Source organism: Corvus moneduloides, chromosome Z, assembly GCF_009650955.1.
Source record: "Corvus moneduloides isolate bCorMon1 chromosome Z, bCorMon1.pri, whole genome shotgun sequence".
Classification (NCBI taxonomy): Eukaryota; Metazoa; Chordata; class Aves; order Passeriformes; family Corvidae; genus Corvus; species Corvus moneduloides.
The window spans coordinates 30,575,976-30,587,413 of NC_045511.1; positions in this window are offsets into that span (position 1 = coordinate 30,575,976).

Sequence of the window (11,438 nt, forward strand, 5' to 3'; positions counted from 1 at the left end):
TGAGAGCATTGTCCAAATGCTTCTTGAGCTTTGTCAGGCTGGTGCTGTGACCACTTCCCTGGAGAGCCTGTTCTAGTGCTCAGCCACCCTCTGGGTGAAGATTCTTTTCCTAATACCCAACCTAAAGCACCTCCTACACAACTTCAGGCCATTCCCTCGGGTCTTGTCACTGGTCACCACAGAGAAGAGATCAGTGCCTGCCTGTCTGCCTCCCTTTGTGAGGGTGTTGAAAATTCCAATCCCCCCTCAGTCTCCTTCAGGCTGAACAGACCTTCAGGCTGACCTTCGCCACTCCTTGAATGGTTTCCCCGCTAGGCCCTTCACTGTCTTCATTGCCCTCCTTCGGACGTTAGTGGCTCAATGTCTTTCTTTCACTGAGGTGCTTAGAACCTTACATAGCACTCAAGGTGAGGCCACACCAGTGTAGAGCAGAGGTAAGAGTAGAGGCTGAGTGTGCAACCTTGAAAAATCCATACAACTTCTGAGCAGGAAGGCGAGATCAGCAAAGGTTTGGCTTTTAGGCAGGATGTGCCTCTGCATTGCTCCAAGCTGCCTCTTCTCTCTGAAAGGTTTTCTTCAAAAGTGCACAGGTGTCTTTTCAACTGATGAGAGTGGAAACTTGAGTTGTAGCTGGGTGGAAGGAGAAGCTTGAATAGGAATGCTGGTCTCAAGACACGCTGGTATCTTGAGCCACTGTGGATGGCTCAAGACATTCCCAACTGATGAAATGACAAAGATCCTGTCTTCCTGAAGGTGTGAAGTCGTGGGTCAAAGAGCATGCATAAAGCTTGGGAAGCCCATGCCAAGTTCAGGTTTGCACCAAACAGCTGAATGCTTCACTTGGAAAGACAAGTACTTAAAAATTCACCTGTCCAGAAACTAAAGACACCAAACCAATTTTTACATTCCTAAATATGCATATATTTTGAATGTAATCCTTTAAAATACCTGCATATTTCCCTCTTTATTTCTTCCTTTCCAACAAAGAATGAGCCATGAGACAGTCTTCCACCTTGTCTAAAAATGCCATTGGAAATGGGCTATCTGATATGGCACAAGCCCTCCTCCATGTTCAACAAACTACTGAGCTTTTATTGTGTGCCAAGACAGGGGCTGTGCTTGGCTCTGAGAGCTATGTTTTCCAGATGCTAAGTCTGAGTTAATGGAAAATATGTCAGTATTTTAGATTTGCTTTGTTTCAGTTCAAGGGTTATGTAGCTACATGAGTGCATCTTGTCTGTCTGAAATACAAACTCTGTTTCCAGTTTAACAACAAATTACTTTGTATGGGCCTTTCTTGTGTGTTGTGGAAAGAAATGGGGCCTCCTATCTGACCTCTGGAACTGGGGTTCAAGTAGCCAGAAGCAAAAGTAACAAACTACAAGAATGTGCATGAAATTACAAACTGTATGCCTGCTTTTCTTGTGTGGCTGGTTGGTTGGTTGGTTGGTTGGTTTTTTCCTAGTGTTTCCAGACCAAACACTGCAGATTGGGAAAACTGTTAAGGGCATGGTCTATAGGTGTTGGCGTTCTCTTTCTATAGAATTTTTTAGAAGATGGCACCTTAAGCACGATGATATGGCCATGCCTACTGAAACAATCTGCTGTAATATACCCACTGTGACAAGATTCATGACCCTCAGAGAGTGCAGGCAGTGGTTTGCTCTCTTCTCAACCTCATCACCTAACATCAGTTCTAATGCCTTTGGCATTAGAACACCATTAAAGTGTGTGTTAGCCATAAGTGATGTTTCTGAAATACAAGCTTAGCCAGTGACTACAGTATCTAATACCACAATTGCATACTAGAGTGCCTTTTCTGAACTACAACACTGGATATTAGAAGAGAAGTGAAACTTGTTTGCATTGCAGTCAGTGAGCTGTGGTCAAACTACAGAAGTCCAGAGAGTGACTTGGGGAGAACTAGAAACGGCATTTAAAGGATTCTTGAAGTTAGCTTTACATGGATTAGTCTTCACAGTTTTCGCCCAAACAAGAACATGACGCGAACACAGGTAAATTGAATCTCTAGCTTCCAGAAACATATGTTTCCTAGCTAAAACATTTAATGGAACAGAATCTATCTGAGACCTCTTGACAGAAAAAAAAACCCCAAACATCACAGGTAAAAGAAATTTTTTTATCTCCTTTAGGTCTTGTAACAGTGAAAGGGAATTGGTCAGCATGAGCACGTTAATATTAATGGCATAAACAAAGAAATTACTACAAACCCAACAAAATGACATATTTTCTTAAAAAAGCAGAAAAGTAGCAAATAAAATTAATAAAGCACAAAGTGGAAAACAAAGGACAAAATTACTCTAATTTAAGACTATGAAAAAGTGTTTAGAAACAGCAATGTTGAGAACTAATATTTCCCATAGTTTCTCAGAGCACTAGAGCTACATCAATTCTTTGGGTCTGTGAACTAGACTGTTTGCATCAGCAAGTGCTGAGAGAGCCTGTTAATGCCATTGCAAGGCTACTCCCCAGCTATTACCTTTCCGAGATCATGATGACCAAGCAAGTCCCCCAGTACTGGAGAATAGTAAATATTTCACCTATCTTGAAAACAGTAAGAAAGCTAATGCAGAGAACTACAGCTTCACTTTGGTCCCTGAGAAAATCATGGAGAAATCAAAGATCTCAGAGCTGGGCTCAAACAGCTTGCCAAAGAACTCAAGCATTGACCATCTTATTTCTTACACATAGAAGCACCAGGCACAAATTATTTAAGTACCATATTCTAATGGGTAAGTCTGTAAGATCTGGGCATTATCAGACACATCGAATGTATGAGGTTTGGAAGGGACTCAGGACAGTCTCCCTGCCCAAAGCAGGATAAGGCAGAGCAGCAATGTCACTTCTTCAGTTATCACCAGACCAGGCACTGCCATTCTTACATTGTAGGTTCTGCATGGTCATCCTCAGGACTGAACAATAACTTCGTTCTTACCTAGGAACAACTGGGAAACAATCTTTTGAAGGTCAGTTTCACCACAGCTACATTCTGGCTTCAGAGATGTGGTCTATTAATCCTCTGGTTTAAAAATAAAGGCCTAGAGGTCCTTTACAGGAGAAGCTATGAGCTACCACCCCCTACAGACACAGCTGCATACGTCAGACAAACTGACTTGGCAACAGACTATTTGGAGGTTCACTGCCCCCCAAATTCAGACATTCTGAAATATGGTTCAGCATTTTGTTATAGATGTACCTGAGCATAAGCATAATCCATAAATTTTTAATTCCATAACTGTTATGCAATCTCCTGCATCTGTAAAATACTAGGAAATTCCTGTTTCTTTCAATAACCTTTAATATTTGGGGTTTGGCAAGTTGATATCTTTCTCCCTGTTGTCCTTGCTAAAGAACTGATAAAGCATGCTCTCAGTCTCTAGTTGAACAGTTTTATTCCTGAACTGATCTGCATCATTTTTTTTAAGATTTAAGGATACTATAAAGCTCAGAGAGGTTTAAACCCAAGTGATAGATATTTAACTATACCCTCAGTCATTCCAACCCACTTGAGTTCTTCAGTCATCTCTGTTACTTGGCTTTCAAGCTCCTTCATTTCCCATGGAAAAAAATCCTTCATTTTCTCTCTACTCTCAAAGTTAAATAAATCGGGTTCATTCTCTAGCCAAATCCACTCAACTGTATGAGACAAACTGATTCAGCAATCATTTGTAAAAGAGGAAAAAGCAAATATCAGCTATTGAAGTATCTCTAGTCTTACAAATATTCCCACTGGTAAGTGAAAGATTAATGCTCTTGCCAGAGCATGTAACTGTTAGCTAGCAATTAGAAACTTCTGGTTATGAAGTCTTCCTCACCTAAGACAGCTTAATGCTTTAAAGATGAGCATTAGATAGAAAACTGGAAATAGTGAGGGATTTTGTGACTCAAAAAATACAAATCTTTTGCCACCAATTACTTACATAAATAGAGCTTAAATCCCTTCAACGATCTGGGGTTTAAACACAAAAGCTTTAGCAATATCCTTACTTTTAAATGATGAAATTTATACTGAGGGCAGGGGGCAGCAGGGAGAAGCAAAACAGAAACTCTTGCTCGGTTCCCAGGAGTTCTGCAGCTTGAATATTCCATTCTCAGAACCTGGAGCTTGCTCCAGTAAGAGGAAAGTTATCAGCAGCCTACTCCATTGTGCAAGGCAGTGTGTTGTCCCTGTGACTGTCAGCTGTAGTTACTGCATTAAAACTGAGGAGGAAGTTACCTTCCTGACTGGTGCTTACCTTTCTGATTTCTTCCTGATCATCAATTATAATTTGGCTCTAATATACCAGACTGAACACTGACAAGAACACTGGATTTTTGATGGACTACACATGTAGAAACCACAAACATCAACACTTAAATTCCAGCAATTCAGTTTCAGATACACTTCTGGGCAACCTGTACAAAATTAAAAGCAGAGATGGTAAACCAGAAGTAAACTCTGCAAAGAGGAGCAGGCTACAAGAGAAAGGGACGTTTAGAAAAAGGAGTAAAAACTATTTCTTCTTGGGTATCCAGCCTGTGGTGACTTACCACTTAGACACACACAAGTCTGTGGGACCAGATGGGATCCACCCAAGGGTACTGAGGGAGCTGGTGGAGTCTCTGAGTCATTTCCAACCATTTACCAGCAGTCCTGACTAAACAGGGAGGTCCCAGGTGACCAGAAGTTAGTCAGTGTGACACCCATCTACAAGAAGGGCTGGAGAGACAATCCAGGGAGTTACAGGCCTGTCAGTCTGACAGTGGTGCCAGGGAAGGACAGGGAGCAGATCTTGTTGACTGCCATTATGCAGCACATACAGGACAACCAGGGCATCAGACCCAGCCAGCAAAGGTTTAGGAAAGGCAGGTCCTGCTTGACCAACCTGATCTCCTTCTACAACAGCATGACTCACTTAGTGGATGAGGGAAAAGCTGTGGATGTTGTCTATGTGAACTTTGGCAAAGCCTTTGACACTGTCTTCCACAGCTTTCTCCTGGAGAAACTGGCTGTTCATGGCTTGGATGGGTGCACTCTTGGCTGGGTAAATATCTGGGTGAATGTCTGGCTGAACAGCTGGACTGAGAGGGTGGTGGTGAATGGAGTTACATCCAGCTGGCAGCTGGTTGCAAGTGCTTTTCCCCAGGGCTCAGGATTGGCGCCATTCTTGTTTAACATCTTTATCGATTATTTGGACAAGGGAACAAGTGCCCCTTCGATCAATCTGCAGATGATACCAAATTGGGCAGAAGTGTTGATCTGCTGCAGGGCAGGAAGGCTCTGCTGAAGGATCTGGACAGGCTGGATTGATGGGCTGAGGCCAATTCTATAAGGTTCAACGAGGTGAAGTGCCGGGACCTGCCCTTGGGTCACAACCACCCCAATGCAGTACTACAGGCTTGAGGAAGAGTGGCTGGAAACTGCCCGATGGAAATGGACCTGGGCGTGTTGGTTGAGAGCTGGCTGAACATGAGGAAGGAGCGTGCCCAGGTGGCCAGGAAAACCAATGGCATCCTGGCTGATCCTGATCATATCACCTATTGTCTTTTGTGCTGAAGTACAAATACTTCCTTCCATGGGAAGAGACATGCAGCCCATGCTGTGATCTTCACCATGGCATGGGGATTCCTGAGGCCTTTAACAATCTCCTTTTTAAACCTTTCCTGAGCATCCTTGGACTTTCCCCACTAAGCTTTCCAATTCTCTGCAAGGCTTCCTTATAGCAATTTTCACAATGGTATTGCAAGAAATTTATGAATTGTCTTGGAAGTAGATGGACATGTCCAGTACGGTGTGGATAAATGTGGTCACCTGGTCATTCATCCATATGGAATTGGATATGTAGTTAGGAAAGTCCACCACAGGTTTTATAAATTCATGATCAGCTTTCCTGTGGCAGGAAAAATAGGGGACATCCTGATGATGTGCTAAAGTTTGTCAGATCAGTGACAGTAGCAGATGTACTGGAGTGCAAATGTTTCCAGAGGCTCCTTCAGCTTTTGAGGTGAAGTATGCTGTTGATCTAGGAATCAGGAGAGAGACACAGGGAGTAAAAAAAGCTAAAAAATAATCGTTTACTGCCATCAAGACCTCAGGAATTCATATGTTTACCTTCTGATGATATCCATTTGGGAGACTAGTGTATTCATACTGCACCAGCCACAGCCACAAACAGCCACCCCACTCTGAAGAAATAGTTATAGTCCATTATGAAAATGTTATCTTATGATAAGCTGCATCAGATGGCTGGACTTGTTTATGGCAAGAATAGGCTGCACCTGCAGGCACAGGGGGAAACCACGTCCTTTAGGTGGGACTGGATCGGACCTTCCATTGTGACTGTGTTCAAAAAGCTACAGGGATTCTGCATGAGAACTCCTGTGCTAAGTGACACAAACCATCCCATTAAATATCTGGCTCTGCATCACCTACGTGTTTCTCCCAGCCTTTCTCAAAGCAGGAACTACTAAAACCACCACCTAATTACCATGAAGTTCCACAGAAGCATGTGAGCCATTCAACTTGAGGCAGAGACTCCCAGGACTGGAAAGGATTCAAATGTTTATATATATGAAGGGAAAACAGGATGTCTAAAGCTGTTTGATTAAACCAGTTTGCTAGTAACCTGGACCTATAAAGAGCTGTACCCGCACTTAGGAACTACCTTTTATAACTTAACATTCAGTTAGGTAATGTGACCCAGTGAAAAATATCCACCTTGGCAGGGTTGGTAGGCAGGTAAAGAAGAATTGTGATGCCAGCACTGCCTTCAAAGCATTACAGTTAATAATTGCCCCTTCCAAGAGGAAGAATGGTTCACCAGAGCATCAGAAATGATTTCTTTTCCTGAGCTCAGGCAAGAGGTAGAAATTACACCAGCTTTAACATTTCACAGACAAAAAGTGCCTCCTACTTTACTTGTGAGTCAGAACATGGTACATTCTGTGAAGGATGAGGGGGAAACAGCTGACTATCACAAAGAAATATTATATATTTACTATCCCATCCACAGTTAATCCATCAAGAAAATGAAACAAAAGGGAAGGATGAAAAGAAAATAAAAGATGCTATTTAAAGTATTAAATATCATTTAGTTACGGTAGTCTGATTTTCAATTTGGTACCAATTAACTTCCTATTTATATCTGCCCAACTCTTTATTTAGCAGTATTACTTCAAACATTTAGATACATAACAAAAGTGTCCATATCTAGGAGATAAATGCCCTAGATTTAGCTGGGATAGAGTTAATTTTTTCATAGTTCTGGCTCAAGGTTATGTATAAGTATACAAACCTTCTAAAAAATTGTCGTTCTCCTGACAAAGTTGTTTAATTGTACTAAACCTCGGTACCTACTCGCTGGCAATGGGAACAATACAAGTTGCCCACTTTCTGAACAGCTTCCGAATTTGTGTCAGTGCAGGTAGTAACTGGTGATCAGAAGCAAAAGCGTTGGTCATCCCTGGCAAGCGTGAAATCACCTCTGCTGCAGAAGCAGGATTGGCAGCTGGAAGGCAGTGGTGGCCACCATTTCATCTGCATGTACTCACAGTCTCAATATTTGCCACCCCTTGCAGACTTTTGCCCCAGACAGAAGGGTTTTATTTTAAATTGTTAAATAGTTGCACAGTTTCTGTCTGCACCTCTGGAAAAAATGAGGTCCCACACACAAGCCATGGGCAGGTTTCCTACAATCCACTCCCTGAACTCAAACAGACATTATTATAAATCAGGCCAAGCACCCTGTTAAGTAATGCATACCTCAAAAGCAATTCTTCCACAAGAAACTTTTTTCAAATATTTCTCCTTTCTTTCTGTGTCTTCCTCATGTTTGATTTCTGCTTTAGAGGAGATTTGCACACCACTCTGTTTTCCTCAGAACATGAAAAGAAGGAAAATTCATGGCTTTTTAATACATTGGTTGCAGCAAGATCTTTGGTAAGTTCTGCTTGTCCCTGCACCAACATGTAGAATTTTCAATAGATCCTCAAGGATGCTTCAGCTTCAGCCTCAAAAGCAATTGTGTGGAGTCAGCGCTTTCTGGTCTTTCTGAATGGCAGCACAGTTTTCAGTGGACATGTTTGGTCACAGGTCAGTTTATAACCCACAGGACAAGGAGGAAGATAAAAATCATTTGTAGGGCCTCAGGTCTAAGTGAGAGTCTAGATAATATAAAAGAAAAACAAATGCTTTCCTAAGTGGTACAGAAGCCCAGGGCTGATCAGCCAGAGGTGTACGTGCTAACCTTCAAGCTACTGAAGATATTTAGCCAGAACTGTTTCACTATGCTACACTCTAGGCAATCTGGACAAGCTGCCACAACCACAGGACTTAGTGACAGTTTATTACTGCATCAGTGCTTCCATTAACAGCTGTGAGGACTTCCCAGTGAAAATAATGAACCTTAAGACCACAAAGGAACCTGCAGAGGAATGGGCAGCAGGAGATGTGTTTGGGCCATAATGGTTCCTACCTGCTGTTCCCTCCTCCATACACTGTTCCCCTGCTCCTGTGTGGGGTTCCTCCTATGGGATCAATGTGGGCCTTCCCCACAAAGTAAAGTTCTTCAGGAACAAACTGTTCGAGTGTGTGTCTCCCATGAGACACACCTTCTCCACCATGGGCTTCTCTATGGGCTTCAGGGGAATCTCTGCCCCAGCATCTGGAACGCTTCGTCCTTTTTCAGTGATCTTGGTGTCTGCAGGGCTGTTGCTCACACCTCTTTTTTAATTACCTTCTTTGCCTTTGTGGCATTTTTGCCCTTTCTTAAGGTGCCACCATCTTGGATGAAGGGCTCAGGTGTGCCCTGTGGTGTGTCTGGCATGGAGCAGCCCTGGCCTCCTCTCACAAAGGTTTCCCTGCAGCACCTGCACTAAAACCTTGTCGCATAAATCTTTTTCACAAGTGAAAAACTCTACAGATTGAGTCTGGGTTTCTCTGTGGGGAAATCAGAAGCTCTTGCTAACTAGAAAGAAGGGAGGAAAACTGGAGAGAGGTCAGGAGTACCTCAGAGCCTTAGCCACTGATGGGAAACAAGATGGAAGGGAGTGGACAAAACCACAGAAGACTAAGGAGGAAGGAGCAAATTATAAGGATTGCGAGGAAGCAGAGCAATGGAGGAGTGTGAAATTAATGTCTACAGAGAGTGAGGAGAAATGGCCAAGGAGCCAAGCAATGGGCTATGCAAGAGCAGTGAAAGGAGGCTGGAAGATACGCACCCTGAGATCTGCTATGCAAACTAAGCAGGGAAAAATTAAGCACAAAATAATAATAAGGGAGAGAAGAATTCTGCAGAGAAGAGGGAAAAAAGTTAATACAAACTTTGGAAGTCTGTAGGAGGGGAGAAAGAGGAGGAAGAGAAAAAGTGGAGGAAAGAGCATATGAATTTGGATTTGTATTTTTCTTAAGTTTTACAAAAAATGTAATAACTGTGTGTAAAGGCAATTCCCGATTTTTTACTTTCAGATATCCATTCTCCAAACACACTTCTCTTTCGCATGAAAATTGGTAGGCAAAATGAAATGGGTGTCCCCCCTTCTGTTTGGTGTGTAACCTGTGACTGAGCCTAAGAGGTTATGTGGCAGTGTCTCAAGGTTATGTGCAATGACCTAAAGCCACCCATCTTGTTAGATTTATTGTATTTTCAAATTGACACTAGTGCATTCCTCTTTTACTTTCAAAACAAGGTATGCTGAACCAGGTATAGTTGAAACTGTGAATTTACATCAGGTTTTGAAAAGACATTTAGAATGCAGGCCTTCTTCTAAAATACAGCTACTATAAAGCCCAGGAATTTCTGGGTTGAGTTTTTTTGTATTTCTTTTAAATAGCTTTGGTTAAGGAACTGACGATTTGGGGCACTTAGTCTTTGTCCAGCAAAGTGTACCAAAGCCTGCAACACTTCAGGCTTATGACTAACTTTTTACAGTAGTTTATACTGGAGAATCGTGATTTAAATGAAGTCTACTAACTGCCTTCTCTTAGTCCTCTTCACATCTACACTATCTGTCCCATTCTGTAACCGCACACCTGGACTGTTCTTCTACAGTAGAAACTGTAGAAAAACTAGTTCCCTTAAAACCAAAGAAATAAATCAACTCTCTGAGTGGAAAAAAGAGTTCTGTAATTGCATATCTTAAACTCCTTCTGTATTGGCCACGAAGGAGCTTCCCACAATGATGCACTTACTGAGCCTCACAAGGGAAGTGCAGGCCTGGCTTCTGTACCCCTTCTTCCTCCCATGTTTCAGAAGGACTGCAGCTCTTTCCGTCAAGAGGGCTACAGTGATTAGTGTCTCTTGACCCAGCCACCTACTATCATAAACCTCGTGACAACTAGAGACTGAGGTCACCACTTTATTGCTGAATGTCTTAGAGATTGGCAAATGAAATAAAAGATTTGGAGGAGGCAGACACAAGCCACTTTTCTTAGGAAAGCAAAGATCAAAATGAGAAGGCTACAGCTTAATGTAAGACATACTATTATTTCAATCAGGCATTCCTATAAAGGAACAAATCTGAATCACGGTTTTGTGGCACACATAGCAGTCATCCACTGATTAACAATCTCTGCCTGGATTAATGAGTCAGCCAAATCACCCACACATATGAAAACTACAGATAAAATTTATAAGTGCTGTCATTTTCCTTGAGGAAAAGGCAGTTCTGAATAACGAATCTTAGTCTGCTAAGGTTCCCAGTCATGGACAGCAACACATTTATCCCTTCTATGAACTCTGAAGATGATGTTACTCACCAGTGATGAATGATTAGGGGTATTTCAAATTGGTGCAGTATAAGAAGCATTGCTTATAGTCTGATGCTCTGTAAGCCAGGCATCTGGTTTTGGTTTCTTAAATCAATACCTTTAGTCCCGTTTGAAATATATTGGATTTGAAATACATTGGATTTAATTTTTTTTTATAATAAGAAGCAAAATTAAACTAGAACCTTACTTCCATTCTTAAATCCCTTTGAGGTTCCTGTAAGTTTTTGGCTTGATTGAAAGTGTGCCATGTTTCTCTGAGAACAAAAATAAAACAAGCACTTCTGAAGTACCAACCATGGTACCAGCCTGCTTTGAAATCTGGATTTTTTTCTTAATATTTTTCTTTCTTATTGGTACCTCAAATGCTACCTTATTTTGGAGAGCTAGTCCTCGGTGTTAACCCGGGAGAAAACTAGGCTGACAGTAAAAGACTTTGGAGAAGGTGAGCAGTTAACAGGGCAAATACCAATTATATGGCTGCTTTAGCCAGCACTCTTTGAAATCAGATCCAGCCACTAATTTCAATCTGACCAGGATTGTGGATACAAAGTTTTGTATTTAAATCTATGCCTGAGACATTTAAATTAAATTTCCATTATATGTAAAGAGAGAGTCAAATCTTCACATCTATCTCCAGTCTAATGAAGTGGTCAATCTGCTCAATAGGCTG